Source organism: Hyperolius riggenbachi, chromosome 12 (assembly GCF_040937935.1).
Source record: "Hyperolius riggenbachi isolate aHypRig1 chromosome 12, aHypRig1.pri, whole genome shotgun sequence".
Classification (NCBI taxonomy): domain Eukaryota; kingdom Metazoa; phylum Chordata; class Amphibia; order Anura; family Hyperoliidae; genus Hyperolius; species Hyperolius riggenbachi.
In genome coordinates, this window is record NC_090657.1 from 103,674,092 (window position 1) to 103,693,589 (window position 19,498).

At 46.5% G+C, this 19,498-nt stretch overlaps 1 protein-coding gene across 1 annotated transcript in view; it reads right to left on the bottom strand.

The window, feature by feature from the left end:
- Positions 1 to 18,086, bottom strand: part of LOC137540959 (uncharacterized) — a 204,593-nt gene extending 186,507 nt beyond the window's left edge. Inside the window, exon 1 of the mRNA XM_068262132.1 lies at positions 18,006 to 18,086. The gene's annotated coding sequence lies outside the window, so the exon portion shown is untranslated. The remainder of the gene's footprint in view (positions 1 to 18,005) is intronic.
- Between the last annotated feature and the right edge of the window lie 1,412 nt (positions 18,087 to 19,498).

A 19,498-nucleotide genomic window follows, 5' to 3' on the forward strand; every position in this document is an offset into this window, starting at 1 on the left:
GGCCTGCGAAATGCTGCCATATCGATTGGTGGAGACAAACAGCTTCAAGGGCATGATGTCAGTGGCCATCCCACGTTACGTGGTTCCCAGCCGCTACCACTTTGCACGCTCTGCAGTGCCTGAGTTGCATGAGCACGTGGTCAGCAAAATAACCCGAAGCTTGAAGAATGCCGTTGCCTGCAAGGTTCACCTCACCACTGACACCTGGACGAGTGCGTTCGGCCAGGGTAGATACATCTCCCTTACCGCGCACTGGGTGAACCTTGTGGAGCCTGGCAGCGATTCCTCACCTGCTACGGCACGGGTGTTGCCCACGCCACAAACAGCTGCACCGCCGTCCCTCCCACTGGATAACAGCAGCACCTACCTCTCTGACTCCTTCTCCTCCAACGCATCTCAAAGCTGTACCTCATCCGGAAACGCTAACCCAGCAGCAGTAGGATCGTGGAAGCAGTGCAGCACAGCTGTTGGCATGCGTCAGCAAGCGTTGCTGAAGCTAATCTGCCTTGGGGATAAGCAGCACACAGGGGAGGAAATTTGGAGGGGAATAAAGGAACAGACGGATTTGTGGCTGGCACCGCTGGACCTGAAACCGGGCATGGTTGTGTGTGATAATGGGAGTAATCTCATTCGCGCTTTAAGGTTGGCTAAGCTGACACACATCCCTTGCCTGGCGCACGTGATGAACCTAGTAGTTCAGCGGTTCCTGAGGACATACCCAGGCGTGCCCGATCTGCTGTTGAAGGTGCGTCGAGTGTCCAAACATTGTAGAAATTCCAGTACTGCTTCGGGGGCACTCGCCAAGATGCAGGAGCGCTTCAATCTCCCCCACCATCGCTTGCTGTGTGATGTCCCTACGCGCTGGAATTCTACGCTGCACATGCTAGCCCGCTTTTGCGAGCAGAAGAGTGCAGTGGTCCAGTACATGACGGCGCAGTACCGAGGCGCATCCGGCCAGCTGCCAAGCTTCTGTGGATCCGATTGGGCCAACATGTTGGACCTCTGCCAAGTCCTCCAAAATTTTGAGCAATCCACGTTGCTTGTGAGCAGTGACAACTCTTCAGTCAGCATTACCATACCACTGCTGTGTTTACTGAAGAGGTCGATGTTAAAAATCAAGGAAACAGCTGTCATGATGCAACTGGGGGAATCTGAAGGAGAAAACGATCAGCGTGATGGTACCAACATCAGGCCATCCGCCTCAGGGAACGCTGGCCCCAGCAGCTATGACGAAGAAGAGGAGGAGGAACAGCTGGAGTTGGAGCAGGAATTTCATGCCACCACTGACGAGGGCCAGAGCGGTGCACGTTGGACTTCCACAATTCAACGCGAATGGTCAGCAGAAGCAGACCAGGAGGAAGGTGACGACTATGATGCATCACAACAACTATCACAACGCTCACAAGAGGATGATGAGGATTCTGGTAGGACTCTGGCACACATGGCTCAATTCATGCTAGACTGCATTGAACGTGACCCACGCATTGTGCGCATTCTGGACAACACCAATTACTGGGTTTATACCCTTCTGGATCCACGGTACAAACACAATGTTCCAAAACTGCTTGAAGAAAGAGTCAGACAGGTCAAAATGGAAGAATACCAGCAGGCCCTTGTGGAGACTTTAGAGAGGAGATTGACATCCTCCCCCTCCTCTAGCCAGTTGTACGCAGACAGACTGACTTCCGCAAACCCAGGACGACCAGGAGGGCAGCAAACAACGCAAGCCGCAGCTAGTACCCAAAAGGGAATGGTATCGGCAGTGTCCTTGGAGTGGGAAAATTTTCTGACACCCATGCAGCCGCAGCCCACTGAACAGCAAGCGTGCAGATCCACCTCCAACACCGATCGCCTGGAGAAGATGGTCAAGGACTACATGTCAGATGGCGTAGCTGTGTCGAACCATCCATCTGCACCCTTCAACTATTGGGTATCGAAGCTAGACACCTGGCACGAACTGGCAATGTACGCAATAGAGGTGCTGGCTTGCCCGGCAGCCAGCGTTATGTCGGAACGCTGTTTCAGTGCTGCCGGAGGCATCGTCACAGATCGGCGTATCCGCCTCTCTACAGACAATGCAGACCGTCTGACTCAAATTAAAATGAATCAATCCTGGATTGGAAATGACTACGCAACACTCCAGGACCCCAACCAAGTAACATGACCAATGAACATCTGGGATGGTGTTGCGTTTCCGGGCCCTGTTTATTGAACCTCTCATCTGTATTACATTTATGACTGCATGGCGGCAAAAAGCATTGCTGCTATATCCGCACGCTTTTTGTCCACATGCAAGGCCTGGGTTGTTGTGTCTCACAAAGCGTGGCCTTCTCCTCCTGCGCCTGCTCCTGTTCCATCACGTCTGCTGCTGCTGGGTTAGCGTTGCCGCGTGGTCCCTGTTTATTGAACCACTTATCTTTATTACATTTATGACTGCATGGCGGTACAAAGCATGCTATCCGCACGCTTCTTGCCCTCATGCAAGGCCTGGGTTGTTGTGTCTCACAAAGCGTGGCCTTCTCCTCCTGCGCCTCCTCCTGTTCCATCACGTCTGCTGCTGCTGGGTTAGCGTTGCCGCGTGGTCCCTGTTTATTGAACCACTTATCTTTATTACATTTATGACTGCATGGCCGTACAAAGCCTGCTATCCGCACGCTTCTTGCCCTCATGCAAGGCCTGGGTTGTTGTGTCTCACAAAGCGTGGCCTTCTCCTCCTGCGCCTGCTCCTGTTCCATCACGTCTGCTGCTGCTGGGTTAGCGTTGCCGCGTGGTCCCTGTTTATTGAACCACTTATCTTTATTACATTTATGACTGCATGGCGGTACAAAGCCTGCTATCCGCACGCTTCTTGCCCTCATGCAAGGCCGGGGTTGTTGTGTCTCACAAAGCGTGGCCTTCTTCTCCTCCTGCGCCACCCTCCTCCTGTTCCATCACGTGTGCTGCTGCTGGGTTAGCGTTACCGGTCCCTTTTCCTGGAACCTCTTATATGTATTACATTTATGACTGCATGCCGACAAAAAACATGTTACCTGTGCAAAGAAAACAGACATTTCCCGCATTTAAAAGACAGTTTTCCCTTTGAAACTTTAAAATCGATTTTCTCAAAAACTATAAGCTCTTTTTGCTAATTTTTTTTTCCTCTTGTACCCACTCCCAAGGTGCACATACCCTGCAAATTTGGGGTATGTAGCATGTAAGGAGGCTTTACAAACCACAAAAGTTCGGGTCCCCATTGACTTCCATTATGTTCGGAGTTCGGGTCGAACACCCGAACATCGCGGCCATGTTCGGCCTGTTCGGCCCGAACCCGAACATCTAGATGTTCGCCCAACACTAGTCATAAGGCCCAACAAGGAGGCCGCTTCTCTTAACGATACCCTGTTTTTTATTCTGAAAGAATATGCCCTCTGTCTTAACTTTTCCTGTTTTTCTGTTGGCAGAAAAGTCATTTCCTGAACCGAATCTACCCAAAATCCCAGATACAGCACTGTCTGACTGGGATTCAGCATTGACTTTTCTACATTTAGTAGCCATCCCAGGTTTGACAATACCTGACACGTTAGATGTAAATCGGCCAACAATTTTTCCCTTGAGTCCGCCAGGATCAACAGGTCGTCCAGGTATGGAATGATTCGGATCTGCAGACGGTGTAACTGTGCCATCACCTCTGCTATGATTTTTTTAAAAATTCGCGGTGCAGTTGCTATCCCAAAAGGGAGTGCCCGATATTGAAAATGGTATATTTTGTCTCCCAGGGTTACTGCAAATCTCAAGTAACTCTGATGAGCTGGATTGATGGGCACATGAAGGTAAGCATCTCTTAGGTCGAGAGTTACCATAAACGTGTCCTTCGGAATCAAGGATTGAATGGTAAATATACTCTCCATTCTGAATTTCTTCACTTGAATGAACGGGTTTAGTTTCTTTAAATTTAAATACATTGGATATTTCCCCGAGGGTTTTTTGATTAGAAATACCCTGGAGTAGTAACCCTGGTACAACTGCTCCTCTGGCACATTGCAAATCACATTTTGCTTTAATAAGGCGAGAACTGATTCTTTCAGAGCCATGGCTTTCTCTGGCTCTTTTGGGGGTCCTGTAAGAACAAAGTTTTTTGGAGGGGGGGAGGCAAATATCTTGTAACCTGTTTTTAGAAGATCTAATATGAACAGGTTTTGGGTAATGAGACTCCACTGATTGACAAAGTGAGGTAACCTTCCCCCCACCTGTACCTCGTCATTTTTCTTGTCTTGCCCCAGAGAGAGGGGGCTTATTGAACATGAAAGAGGTTTTACCCTTTTCACCTGTATAGACCCATCCCTTCTTTTGGGGTTGTGGTCCTTGATTTTTGTTAAAGAAAGGTTTTTTCCCCCGAAAGGATCTTCGTGGAAGTGACTTGACCTTTTTATTAGGGAATTTTTTACCCTTCCCCGAGGATTTCTCCAAAATACTGTCTAGATCCTTGCCGAATAAAAGGTCTCCCTCAAATCTCATGGCACAAAGCTTTTGTTTTGAGCTTACATCCCCTTCCCAAGTGTTTAGCCATACTGCTCTTCTGGCTGTATTTATGAGGGCAGAAACTCTGGCAGTAGATCTTAAGAATTCCGTTGCCGCATCCGCTAGGAAAGCGACAGAGCGGGCTAAAACCGGGAAGGACTCCAGGATCTCCGCCTGTGGCGTACCTGCTATTAAATGGTCTCTCAATCCTGACAACCACTTAATCAAATTTCTTGCAATGCAAATGGATGCCATTGCCGGCTTAAACGCAAAAGCAATGGCCTCCCAGGCCCTTTTGAGCATAGTCTCAGCCTTACGGTCCATGGGGTCTTTCAGGGCACCCGTATCCTCAAAGGATAAATCCGTATCCTTTGAATATTGTGACAGCGCCACGTCCAACCTGGGACACTTTGCCCATAATGCTATATCCTCCTCCTTGAAAGGAAATCTGCGTTTAAACGATTTTGGTATGTATAATCTCTTTTCCGGATCAACCCACTGGTCCGTAACTATCTTTTTAATTGCTGGGTGAATAGGGAAAGTTTTCCCCTCAATGCCCTGTAATCCCATATAAATATCGTCCTGTGCAGAGGAGATCGCGACCTGGTCAGGAATTTGCTCCGCATCATAGACTGCTCTCAAAAGCTCTGACGTTTCCTCTGCACTAAATAAGTACTTTGCTGACTTCATATCCTTTGCAATGGAATCTGATCCTGAATCTGCTTTGGATTCAATCTCTTCAACAGAGTCTTCCGCTGAAGTAGAGATAGCATAACCCTGAACCCGGACAGGCCTGCCCTGCGGCCGAGACTCCTGACTCGAAGCGGGTACAGGAAACTCCACTGATGCCGACATAGATGGCAGTTGAGGTGGAACTGGGTTTGTCATCATTACAGAGCGCAAGGCCTGAAAAGTTGAAGTAAATTCTTTCTGCATTGATTCCATGAAATTTAACATCACTATCGATGGATCAGGCTTATCTTTTGTAATACAATTTTGGCATACTGATTTCGACCAGGAGGCTGAAAGTTTTGCATCACACTTAGAGCATCTCCTGGACTTTTCTCTATGTTTTGTAGCTGGCTGCACAAGCAAAGCCTAGAAGATGAAAAGACAAAAACAAACAAATACCTTTTTAGACTCCAGCCAGCCCATGCCAATTGCATACACCAATATTTTTCTTTCTGTCTCCAGCCACTAGAAACCACTAGGAAGCCATGGCTGGATCCATAGACGCGTGTCAGTAGGTAACACCTGGTGTAATAACACACAGCCCCCTTCAGGCTAACATTACACCAGTGCCCACTCTCTACTGACTGCGAGACCACCGCCGACAAACAGCCTACCTTCTCTGCTGTGTCACTGGAGGTTTTGCAGCCTTCCACGGAGGAGCCTTCTGCCTGCTCCATACTCCCCCGTACAGTCCTGTGGCTGGACTCGAATGGCGCTGAGCCGCCGCCGCCTTCCCCTTAAAAAGCGGAAGTTACATGGCCCCGGTGACCCGACCTGGAAGTACTTTTGTTTCCTACTTCCGGGTTCGCCTGCCTGAAACGCAGACCACTCCTCTGCCACTACCTCCCCGAAACGAGCGGAAAAACACCGCTCCCACGGATCCTGACCAGCCCCCTCAATCACAAAAGAAGGTGCTGGCGCATGCGACCGACAGCATGCCTCCGCTTGTCGCCAGCGCAAGCAACGCTAGCTCACTCGCAGGCATCCAGGAATCCAGGGAGAGAGGAGTCTATGGACGTTCGTATCCGGATGTTTCCAGGGTGGGAAACACAGCAAAACTGAGGTGTGTGGGTAGGCAGGGGCTTCTTATGCAAAAGTTTGTATCGGGTGTGTTTCCTTTGGGGGAGGAGCTAGGGTATCTCTCATGTTATGCAGCCATCCTGGAGGATGAGGAGAGAAAAAGACTTTACCGTAAGTAAAGTGGTCTTTCCCAGAACGTCATTTCGAACAGCACCCCTGGATGAGACGATATATACAAGAGTTAAAGGGAAGGTCCAAGCAAAAAAAAAAAAAAAAATGAGTTTCACTTACCTGGGGCTTCTACCAGCCCCATGTAGCCATCCTGTGCCCTCGTAGTCACTCACTGCTGCTCCAGTCCCCCGCTGGCAGCTTTCTGACCTCGGAGGTCAGGGCCACATTGCATACATTTTTACGCATTCCAGCTAGTGCAGGAACAAAAATGTACGCGTTGCACCACTAACGCGTAAAAATGTATGTGGTAATGTTCCTGCACCAGCGGGAATGTGTAAAAATGTATGCAATGTGGCCCTGACCTCCGAGGTCAGAAAGCTGCCAGCGGGGGACTGGAGCAGCAGTGAGTGACTACGAGGGCACAGAATGGCTACATGGGGCTGGTAGAAGCCCCAGGTAAGTGAAACTCATTTTTTTTTTTTTGCTTGAACCTTCCCTTTAAAACCTTAGGGTGGGACCACAGCTTGCAAAAACCTTCCTTCTGAAGGATAAACCTGCAGAGACAGATACATTAAGGCGATAGTGCTTTACAAACGTATTGTGACTTGACCAGGTCGCAGCTCTGCAGATCTGATCTATAGAGGCCCCTGCCCTCTCTGCCCAAGAAGTCGAAATTCCTCTTGTGGAATGAGCCATGATAGAATTTAATTGCTTCCCCTGAGTCTGATATGCTGATGAAATAGCCCAAAAAATTTATTATCTGTGTAGGATTTAATTAAGGAAGATTTCTCCCAATTAATGATCCAACCTAGATCTTGTAGTAAGACTATTGTCGTAACAATCTGATCTCTTACCGAATTGGGAGATGTCCACCAAAACAGAAAATCATCAAGGTAACCCTTTGGGCCAGTTCACATCACAAATGCGAATGGCCATGCGTGCGGACCGCAACGCGTACGAACGCACGCCATCCGCGTTTGTATGCGTTGCGTGGCTGATCTCATCACTGAAAAGTGAATGGGACAGCCGCGCGTTTTTGATAAATCTGCGTGCAGCATGCGTTCCCGGACCGCACAGGTCCGGAACGTATGCAGTGTGAACAGCAGACAGTGCACTCTATGCACTGTCTCATGTCGTGGGTGTCGGCCTCCTGCATGCGTTTCCAAAATGCGGCTGGAAACGCGTGCAGTCTGAACTTTTCTCTGTCTAAGTGTAGCCAGAACCCCAGACATTACCTTCATAAACAACCCTGGAGCTGAGGATAATCCGAAGGGCAAAGCATTAAACTGATACATTCTTACCTCTTTCTCCATCTGGATGGCAAACCTTAAGTAATATTGAGAAGACAGATGTATCGGTAATTGAAGATACGCATCTTTTCAGTCTAGAAAGGCTAGGAAATCGTCCTTCTGTAAGAGATGAATAATAGATCAAATCCATCCTGAATTTTCTGTATTTTACCTTCTGGTTTAGACTCTTTAAATTTAGTATGAACCGATAATTTCCCTGTAGCTCCTTTACTAGAAAAACACAGGGCAATAGAATCCCTGTCCTCTGACATTTCGGTATTTCTCGAATTATTTTTTTTTAATTTTCTTTCCTAAACAGGGAAAGGACTTCCGATTGTAGGGCTGAAAACTTTATTTGGTCCTGCAAGCGGGGAGTAATGCAAAAGTTCTGAAAAGGAAACTGGCTGAACTTTATTCTGTATCCCTCCAAAAAAAACACCTTAAGGGCTCTTTCCCACTAAGACGTTGCGTTAGATGCGATGCGACGCTAAGGCCACATAACGTGCCCCCAACGCAACGCATGTGAGCTTTGAAGTTGGACGCTATTTAGAGCCACGTTATGCGTCTCTTGATGCGTACTTTGACGCATACTATCGGACGAAAACGGCGCATGCGGCAAAAGACTGTGGAGAGCACGTGATCGGATAAACTCCGCATCACGTGGTCCTGCCAGCCAATAAGCGGCCACTCCAGGAAGTTAACACTGCAGTGCATATTAATTTGTCATGTGGCTGGCCACAACAGCGGACTCTCCCCTCCTCTCCTGCAAGAAAAAACAAACACACACATTATTGAGCATATGCAAACAGTCTAATGCGGCTAAAACCGTGTATTACGCACAGCATGATGCACTTTCTTTAAACGTCCAGTGTTACACTAACACAACGTGGACCCTGTGAACAGCCCATTGATTTTTCATTACTGTGAGCTGGGCTGCGTTACAAGCTGCTCTAACGTGCGCATGTAACGTCCCACTGTGAAAGAAGCCTAAATAACCAATATTTTGTGCACTGTAGTTGCCATGTTTTGAAATTTGCAATTCTCCATCTCACTGGAATACTAGCGTCATTGCTTATCTGACTTCTTGGTAAAAGAGAAGTTGGACTTAGGCTTCTGAGACTTGTAGGGAGCCCATCTCCTGCCCTTAGAGGACTAGGGATCTGACTCATTCTTAGAAGAGGGACGAAAGGACCGTTTACTTTGAAAAGGTCCTTTCTTAAAGGAATACTATCAATACCCAAGTGTTTTAAAATGACAATGTACAAATAATGTCTAAGTAGCTGTGTAAACATTTTCCTACCTTTAATGTTAAATATCAGAGGCAAAAGCTGTAATTTATTGAGGGTAGGATTAGCTATATTGGGACAAATAAATTGCAGAAGGGGTGTCTGCTTCAATGCACAGCCAGAGTTGCATATCGGACTACAGAAAGTAAATATCAAACAAAATCTGAAAGCAAAAAACAGTATGAAAAGCTGTGACAATTAGTTAAATTTCCTCTGCTCTCTACAGACACTTCAGTCCGAAACACAGGACACAGAAGCTGCAGCTGTTCTCTCTGTCACACACCGAGTTACACAGAGTTAACTGATCAAGTGTGAGGGGAATTTCCCCTCTCCTCATGGCTCAGAGTCAGTAAAGTTTGAAAGTATTCTGATAACAGTAAACAAAGAGGTTGCTACTAAAATGTATGTGTATGTGAATTAATCTCCGCACAAGGCGGTAATTTCCCGCACCTGCTCAGGAATTATAGATTTTCATGCGGACACAGGTTTTATGAATGCACACTTTGCTAAATGGTGGGTAAAGTCAGCTGTTTTGAGCATTACCGCAAGCGGGAATGCTCTATGAATAGAGGCCTATGTCTCTTGGAAGCAGGAGACATAGTTGGAGGTGCAGACAACATAGGAGATGATGGATTTAGCTATAACAGGCAGATAAGCCATAGCAGTACTAGTCCCAGGCCTATCTGAAGCAGCTGAGGCGGTAGAAGCAATAGCAGTATCTTTAATTTCCTATTGCTGTGGACCTTCTCTGTACAATACTGGCACAATTTCCATTCAGAGTTGCCAATCCATGCTGACTGGACTGAGTAGAAGATTTTTCAGACTTTTCAACCTTCTCAGTCTTACGTCTTTTGGGGTATAAAACATAATAAACGATAGCCAGCCATTAGACAAATCCCTCTATACATAACATACATCCAGCCAAGCAGAAGAAACATAACCACATCTACTTGCCAGAGAGGGATTCTGGGCAGATTTAGCAGATTGTGCAGGAGCTGACCCAGAGGCGTCCTCCATGATCCTAGCCACAAACCAGAGTGCATCATGGACTCTACAAACTTATACCTGTGCTGCAGATTTGATGCAGCTGATCTAATTATGCATGCGGCCCCTGCCGGCTAAGCATATGCTTAATCAGCTTCTTACCTTGAGGAATCAGCTGTATGCTGATTCCTAATCACCGCCGCGGCCCCTGCCGCCCGGCTCAGACTTCAGATCACGCGGGACGCCAGCGCGTGACTACCTCTGGTTCAACCGGAAGTGAACTCTCTCCAATGCACGCACATGCGCGCATAAAGTTGCTGCCTCCAATGGAGAAGCCTTCTCCACGCTGCAGGGCTCCGACTGTTCACTGAACAGCGCTGCTTGGAGCCCTGGAAAACGCTGCCCCTGCCGCCTGACATGGATGGCACTCCTGGAGACCTCTCCCATGCATCCCGTCCGGGACAAGAAACTAAACTGAGGTACTGTGGCAGGTGTAGTATCTTATATGTGGCTGCCTATTGCTTATGCAAATTCTTCTTTTAACAGTTTCCTGTCCACAGTGGGGAGGGAGACAAGTCTCATCCAGGGGTGCTGTCCGAAATGACGTTCTGGGAAACTAGGAGTCTTTTGCCATAAGTGTTTAACCACGCCCACTTTTAAAGGGGAACTGAAGAGAGAGGCTGTCATGTTTATTTCCTTTTAATCAATACCAGTTGCCTGGCAGCCCTGCTGGTCTATTTCTCTGCAGTAGTATCTGATGAAAACCAGAAACAAGCATGCAGCTAGTCTTGTCAGATCAGACTTATAAGTCTGAACCACTGAAACACCTGATCTGCTGCATGCTTGTTCAGGGGCTATGGCTAATAGTATTAGAGGCAGAGGATCAGCAGGGCTGCCAGGCAACTGGTGTTGTCTAAAAGGAAATAAACATGACAGCCTCCATATACCTCTCTCTTCAGTTCCCCTTTAAGATAGGCTTCCTACAAAATAAATTCAAGCTCCCCCCACTCATGTATAACTTTTATGCAGAGGTTCTTGGCTATAGGAAAATAATTTGCAGGATTCCTCCTGGGTAAAAAGTTGTATAAAGGCTGCCCCCCAGTTGCTGCAACCAAAGTGTATACAAGTTGTGCCTTAAAACTTTCTAGCCGGCCAATGCGAGAAGTGGCTGACAAAACCAGCCAATATGTGACAACTTCTGCTTAACTGACATTTTTGGACTTTGACTGATAGAACGCAAGATTACATGCTATCCAAGTCCCCAAGAAGGCTTTCCTGTCGGGGCCGCTAGCCAAGTTCAGCAATGGTGTGTGGGTGCAGAAGACACGGTGTGGATGGCCAATGTTGGGACTCGATAACCTCTGTCCTCACCTCTGTTCCCTTCTGGAACTTTACTCTGCAACTCCGCTGATTGCGAGCTCTTAGCCGGCATGGACACCTCTGTGAGAGGCATTCATGCCTGCTAAGAGCTTGTAATCAGTGACTCCTGTTAACTGCACCAGCACTTATGTTAGCCTGCTAAGTAATTAAACCACAGGTGTTAACGGCTGGTGACCTGAACGAGTGAAGCTCACTCTCAAAGACTGCTTTAACACATACTGACACAAACTTTGACATTTTTCATCCCGAAGGGCTTCATCAGGAAGTGAACCAGTGTATAGTGCAACAGCAAATAATATTTACATCCTCCCGAGTCCCCACCAACATTTCCAACAGCATAACAGCCCTGATAAGAGCTGAGTGGATTCTGTGATGCTCCAGTTTAAATACCTGCTTCAATGTAGCAATATCCTGCCCCCAGCATGTGCCTTTCCTTGTTGTTTGCATATTGGCCATATCAGTTGGTCAATTTGCACATTGGCCATAAATGCATGGTCTTGTATGTGTACACTGGCATTTAAAGCTTCCACTAAGCCCAATAGAAAAATGCTCACATTTGCCTTGGGGAAGGCAAAGGCTATTCTGTAGGGAGCTGTAGATTATCACTGACAGCTTCAGGCATACCCCACAGGTATAAACAAACAACGTTGTAAATACTATATAAACAGATCATTATTTGCTCTTCTTGCTTTGCAGTCTGTAGTCTAAATCCTATAACACATTTGTTATACAGTGCTGTTTAGTATGTTGGCATGTTCATAATATTAAGTGCAGATTTATATATTTATATTGCACAACCATACAACAGCTGCTTTACAGTTTAGCAGAAGTGGCAAGATACATCTCAACCATCTTGCGCTAGACAGCCCATCAATAACAGCCAGCAGACATGACTTTAAGGTGGAAGAGGGGGAACAACTGGAGGGGGGAGAGCATGGAGTATTGAAGAGGTTGATAGAGGAGAAAAAGGAGTTCCTGTGCCTAGAGGTTCTGGTGGAGATGGTTGAAAGGGTATCCAGCGTTTCATCCCTAAGACACAACCATCTCCAATGACCTGAGCTGGAAGGCGAACATCTTCTCTACTCAGAGGGATGCCCAGCAGAACCTATATTATAGCTGCTTATCCATCCCGGTCTGGTTCACTGGCTCCCCCGCCAGCGGCAAATATAAACTACAAAAGGGGTGAACAGATCTGCAGAGAGGATCATTGGGAAACCCCTCCCCTAACATGACAGCTTCAACTTTAGATTAGTCTCCAGAATGATGAGGATTGCAAACAACCCCTCACACCCAGGCCACCACTCTGTCGACTCCCCTCAGGTCAAAAGGTATTGACCAGAATGGATGAGCACATAGAATATAGTTTCTCCTGAGTAGAGAGGACATTCACCTTCCAACTCAGGTCATTGGAGAGGTTTGTGCCTAGGAGCTGAACGCAGGATACCCTTTCGACCTCAGTGCCACCAAAGTAAATTGGAGGAGGGGTGGGAACTTACTTCTTGAAGTCAATGATCACCTCAACAGTTTTGGCAGTGTTGAGGACCAGCCTGTTCTCCTTACACCAGTGTAAAATTCTGTCAACTTGCTGATGGTAGACCTGCTCAGAATTCTAAGCTACAAGGCTAACGATGGTGGGGTTGTCAGCAAATTTAATTAACTTAACAGTGTTTTCTGTGGATCTGCAGTTATTTGTGTAGAGAAAGAACAGAATAGGTAACAGAACTCAGTCCTGGGGGCACCCGTGCTGTTTGGTTGTTGACAACTTGGGTTCTGTTGGTCAGGAAGTTCGTGATTCGTGTAAGGTGGAGTGGACCTCAAGTGCCTCCAGATTGTTCTATAGTATTTGGGGGAAGATTGGATTAAAGGCTGAGCTGAAGTCCAGAAGGAGGAGCCTGGTGTACCAGTCTGAAATGTCCAGATGGTCGCTGATAAGCTCCAGATGTTGATGGCGTCATCAGTGGACCTATTTGCTCTATACATCTACTAGACACATTCCAGTTTGTGTAGAGTAGATTGCTTAAGGAGGGACAGGACTACCCTTTCAAAAGGTCATCAAGATGATGGATGTTAGAGCCACGGGCCTGTAGTTGTTGAAGTCATAGATACCCTGCTTTTTATGGACAGGTATAATGGTAGACTTCTTAAAACACACGGGAACTTTGCTCTCCTGTAGGGACTTGGTGTAGATGGTGGAGAGGTTAGGAGCGAGCTGCTGTGACCAAGTTTTCAGGCAGAGACTTTCCTAGTGTTCAATGTTTCCAGGTGGCAAATGTCAGCCTCGCACACAACTGGGGGGGGGGGGGGCGGAGGGGTTTGCGGAGCGGTGCTGGTGAGCTCAGACCTTGGACATTATCAGTGGCTGAGGGGTGGGGGGGGGGGGGGTGATGTCAGAGACCCTACTGGTGCTGCCTGGTGTTTGAAGCTACTGTAGAACTTGCTGTGATATTTTACAAACTCAGTACTGGGTGTTGAATGCTGAGGGGGGGCATATAATTGGTGGTGTATAATTACTAAAATGTACAGTATTTTCTCAAAATGTCAGGCAACGATATGCTGCACGCCACAGTAATTTGGGGGTTCCAGCAAACACCAGTCCCTGAATTACAATTGTCGCAACTCGGAGGGGGAATAGTATTTAATGCCGTTGGTGAGTTTAGCAGCAGCAGGGAGAGCCATCATTCGGCTCGCCCTGCGCCGAACTGCCCGGCTCCAACGTAAATGTACCCAACAATCTGGGAGCAGGCCGTGGCAACACAGGTGGGAGTGGCCACGGAGCTCCAGAAATCTTCACAAAGGCTTGGGATTTTTATGTTAACATGTAATGAAGTAGTCGACCAGCAGTGAAGATTTTCAATTTTCTGTTTAATTCACAAAGACAGTGAATATACAGCCATCACCCGGTGTAGGTATCAGGTGTAAGTATAGCTCTCAGGTATAAGTAGCTCTCAGATGCTCACAGCGTTGTAGGGCACACTTGGAAGTGAGTGTGTCTACTTTGCAGCCGGGCAGTAAAGCACAACGGACAGTCGCCGTTTCGAGCGGTCTCCTGCTCCTTGTCGAGTGCAGTGGTCACCTGATACCTACATTGGGTGATGGCTGTATATTCACCGTCTTTGTGAATTAAACAGAAGATTTAAAATCTTCACTGCTGATCGACTACTTCATTGGATTTCAAGTCTGGAAGCCACACAGATTAGACCGTGCAGGAAGGATCTATGGCAAGTGAGGTGTGCTGTTCAGGAAGTATATCTACTATGATAACATGTTAAAAATAGGTTTTAAATATTGCCAATATATTGATCCTTGCACTGATACTTTAAAAACATCTCCATCTATTTTCTGGTGACCCCTGCATGGAGCATATACTGCATCTCTAAAGTGAGGGCTGGGAATATTATAGTGAATATTGCTAGTGTCAGCATGGGTTGCATGAGCAGCCATTTGTTGCCTGGAGAATGGACTTTTTAGACCACAGAGAACCACACCTAGATGCAGCTTTGGACAAACTGAGGAGTAAAGCCACTGTACAGACATGCTGCTCAACTCCTGATTCTGTAGAGAAGGGAGGACAGGGGAGTGGCGCCTGTTGACAGAAACTGGAAGTTCCTGCAGGCACAGCAGACATCAGGCAAAAGGGATTCATCCTACTGAATCAGTAGAGGAAAGGTCATGATTATCGAGGAACGCCTGATCATACTTTATTTTCACTTCAGATTCCCTTTAATGACTAGGCTGAAAATCTAAACTTATGAGATAATGATTTGTCTGTGTAATGCTGGAGATACACGGTATGTTTCTGTACCATGTATCGACCAGCTGATAATATTCAGCTGGCCCGATCATGCCGCTCGACCCGCGCCCGCTCGATTCCCGCCGGCGGACAATGGCAGGGAATCGAGCAGTGATAAGGAAGCGCCGGCGGGGACAAGCGGCAATCGATCCGCGCGGACGAGCGTGGATGCACCGGCATCGAACCGCTGGCTCGATCCGGCGCATAAAACGTGCCGTGTATGCCCGACATAACCCAGCTAAGAAATATAACATTAGTAGCAAATAGAAGAGTCTCATATCGTTTCTAGTAAAGGAAGGGTTAAGACACTTCGCTTGTTATCTATGCAAAAGAGCCCCTCTGAGCTCTGAGGCTAGGAACACACTTACCAGAAATGCTAGCGTTGCAGAAAACGCAGCGCTTTTGCCGCTAATGGAAGTCAATGGGCCACATCAAAAAAAATCGCATTAAAAAAAATATGCATATGTGGTTTCAAACATGGGTTTTTAACAACACTGGTTTTGTTGTATAATTTTCAAAAACTCCTCAAAAACGCACATAATGAAAGTCGTTTTGTGTTTTTATACGCTTTTTTTTTTTTTTTTATTGTTTTCTGATTTATTTCCGCTTCCTGTTGTCTTCCTAGTGATCTGCATAAAACTCAATTGAAAAACACATGGAAAACGCACATGCGTTTTGTATGTGCATACTGCAAATGCTTAAAAACACACGCAAAATGCTAGAAAACGCATATGCCAGAAAAAAACGCTAACCCACAGAAAAAAAAACCCCGCACATGACAGAAAATTCGACCTTTCACGCACAACCATGTGTGCACCCAGCCTCAGACTAATGTAGTAAGAGAGCTGTGATATTTTCTGAAGCACTTATACATCAAAGAAACAGTGAAAGACAACTTCAGATAAGATTTTACTGCAGTGAAGTTCAAAGGATCATTAGCTCCGCTCTGTTTCCAAGTTTAAAATACAGAGTGTGGTTTGTAAAACTGCAATTATTAGAGAATGATGCAAGGGTATAAAAAAAAGAAAGCTATATAACTGAAAATAAAAATATGATACTCTTTTCTTTGATGTTAATGTTCTATTCATTATCCATACTACACATACAATTCATTTTATCATAGGTATCAGGGCATAGATTTTATTCTCTGTGCCGCACTGCTCTCCCATCACTGCAGCTCACACACCCTGCAGTCGCTACGACAGCAGACCTCGGTAGGGCGACGGCAGAGCGAGTGGACTTGAGGCCTTGTTCCCATTGCGTTCCGCTCGCGTCTTCATCCGCGTTGGGCTTTTTTAAAGGCACTTTTTTTCCCCTTTCCTGGCGCTTGGGTGGGCGATGCGGTTTTGTTAAAAAGCGCTTTCCTAAGCACTTTACCCGAGTGGTTTTTTAATTCACTCCCTGACAGAAGTCAGGAAGTGAACTCGGTACTTATCCATTAGCCGGGCGCATCCTCTAGGTGGCGACAAAACTCCACCAGAGTTACATCTTTCCCTACTATCCATGTCGGCCTGGAGGGGGAATAGTGATTAGCGCCACCTGCCGGATGCGCCCGGCTAACGGATAAGTACCGTGAACTCTTTGACCCGGAAAAAAATAAATACAATGTATTTATTCTTAAAAACGCTCACACAATCGCTGCACAAAGCGATCTTGTGAGCAATTTGCGTTTTTCCTACACCTTTCATGAGGCGGAATCGCCTCAAAAATGGCCCATGCACCGCTTATCTGAGTGGGTCAGAAACGAACCACTAAGATGTGAACTTTGTCATAGAGAATTATTGCACAAGCGCTTTCAGGGCAATTTTTAAAATCGGCAGCGCTTAAAAAAAAAAAAGTGTAAAAAACACCCCTAGTGTGAACAAGACTTCAGTGCCGGGAGAACAGCATGAATGGCAAGAGTGACGGGTCAGTGCAGCATGAGGTCGGTGAGCCCTGGTTTTTGTATCAGCAGTCTCTGGTCCTCAAGTGGTTAAGGCATTCTTCACACTGGGAATCGCAAAACACAAGCAAAATCACTAGCATTTTGCATATCGATTTTCCAGCAATTTTTTAATGTACAGAAAAGCGATTTTAGAGCGATTGCCTCTTGCAAGTCTATAACACTGAAACGCAATCGCTCCACAAATTCTGCATGCATCACTTTTGTGATTTCTGCAAATTTCTGGCGATTGCTAGGGCCCCTTTCACACGAGCAGCTGACAAGCGTGGAGTCACCACCTGTCAGCTACTCTCCTGCACCAGTCAGGTGCCTATTAGCAGCTGGTATCGGCGCTGTACAGGTGCCCACCCCCAATGGAGTGAGATCTCAGCATTGCTGCGCTCAGACTCGACATGTCCTGTTCCTGCACCACCCAGTAACGCCAACGCACGTCAAATCCGCTGCATTCAACCTGCACCAGAATAGTAATGGTCAAATAGATGCAAATAACTTCGAGTTGATGCACATGTATGCAAATTTCTTGGCAAATTTATGACGCTTGAAAATGAACCAATCAAGTCCTGTTGAGGAAAAATTTGTTTGGTTCATTTACAAGTTGCATATATTTGCATAAAAATTTTATAAATTTGCATCAACAAAGTTATTTGCAATTCTGGTGTAGTGATGGCCAAGTAGATGCAAACGTGGCAGTTCAGTCGCCCGTGTGAAAGCGTTAGTGTAAACACTGCCATACACATTATATTGCAGTAGTGCTTTTCAAACGCTACCAATCACCAGCGATTGCAGAAGCTGCTGAAATCGCTAGTAAAACTCGTGTTAATGAGGCCTCAGTGAACCTAAAACCTGTAATGATTTCAGTCTACCTATATGGGACAGCAAAAATCAGCTCAGCCTCACAGCAATTAAAAGTTTACCTTTGATGATAAAAAGCTTTCTTGTAATAATGGAGCTCTGTCACATGACGAGTGGGAAATTATCTGCAGCTAAGCTTTGTTAGCTTCACTGAAACGTCAGTGCTTCTGCTCACTCACAAATCATCCTGTCACAATTCAAAGCATACAGGGAGGAGCAAACTGAGAACAGCAGGTTAGGCTGCACACAAGTGTGAGGGGAGCTAGCCAGGGGCGTAGCAATAGGGGTTGCAGAGGTTGCGACTGCATCGGGGCCCTTGGGCCAGAGGGGCCCCAAAGGGCCCTCCCACAACTGTAGCAATAGCTCTCTATTGGTCCTGTGCTCATAATAATCACTTCTATAGATACTTTGAATAGTGGTAATCATTAGCAAACTGTTCCCCATCCCCTTCTTGCACCTCTGACACTGTAGTTGCCATTGGCAGGTTTTGATGCGCCGTATCAATTGTTATGTATAGAGTGGTTTGGGGCCCCATTGTAAAACTTGCATCGGGGCCCACAGCTCCTTAGCTACGCCACTGGAGCTAGCATGTTTTTATAGTGAGCAAGTAAAGCTAGGCTGCAGATAATTTCCCCTCAGCCATTCAGCCGCATCATCACATGACAGAGCTCCAGCAGATTCAAGAAGCAAGCTTTTTATCATAGGTAATTTTAAGGGCCCAATCACACTAGAGCGTTTTGCCGCGATTTCGGCAAAACGTTCAAACGCTAGCGCTTTTTAAAAGCACTAGCATAACGAAACCCTATGGACCTGTTCTTATTTGGGTGATTTGCACTAATCGCCGCAAATCGCCCAAAAATGGGCAAAAGCGCAAACGCGTGGCCTGATTGCATTTCAGTGCTATAGAAGTGCTAAACGTGGCAAAATCGCCACAGTGTTCAGTGATTTTTCCGCTTGAAATCGCCGAAAAATCACTCCTGCAAAATGAATGAGTGGTGTATGCTGGTTTTATATAATTAGGCTGTTTTACTAGCGGACAGTGAGGCTGTGTTCCCACTTGGTGCCGGACCACGTGTGGCCAGCGGTAGCGGACAGTGTAGTGTCCGATTTGATGGTTCGGCTGGAGCCCAGGGTGGATGCGCTGCCCCATAGGCTATATGGGGCTACGCTTCCATCTGCCCGGGATTATCGTGGACTGCACAGAAACGCACCCCGCTTACTGCAACGGATCCTGCGGATCCATTGCAGGCTGACAAGTGTGAATGGCTCCTGTTTATTTTATTTTTAAATTCTTTATTTTGGTTTTATATTAATATCTTAATACAATTAACATTTCAAGTTTCAGGAATGCATGCATTTGAACAAAGGTGGTCTTTCAGAAATATGTGACATTGGGAGATGCAGCTACATTACAGTAAATATGAAATATATACACCAAAGATAGGAAAAAGTTTAATAATAACCTGATTTGGTCAGCTATTGTGGACTTTGTTATGCATATGAAGTATTAATAATTAAAGAACAATACTACTTAAACCTATAACTCAACATCAGT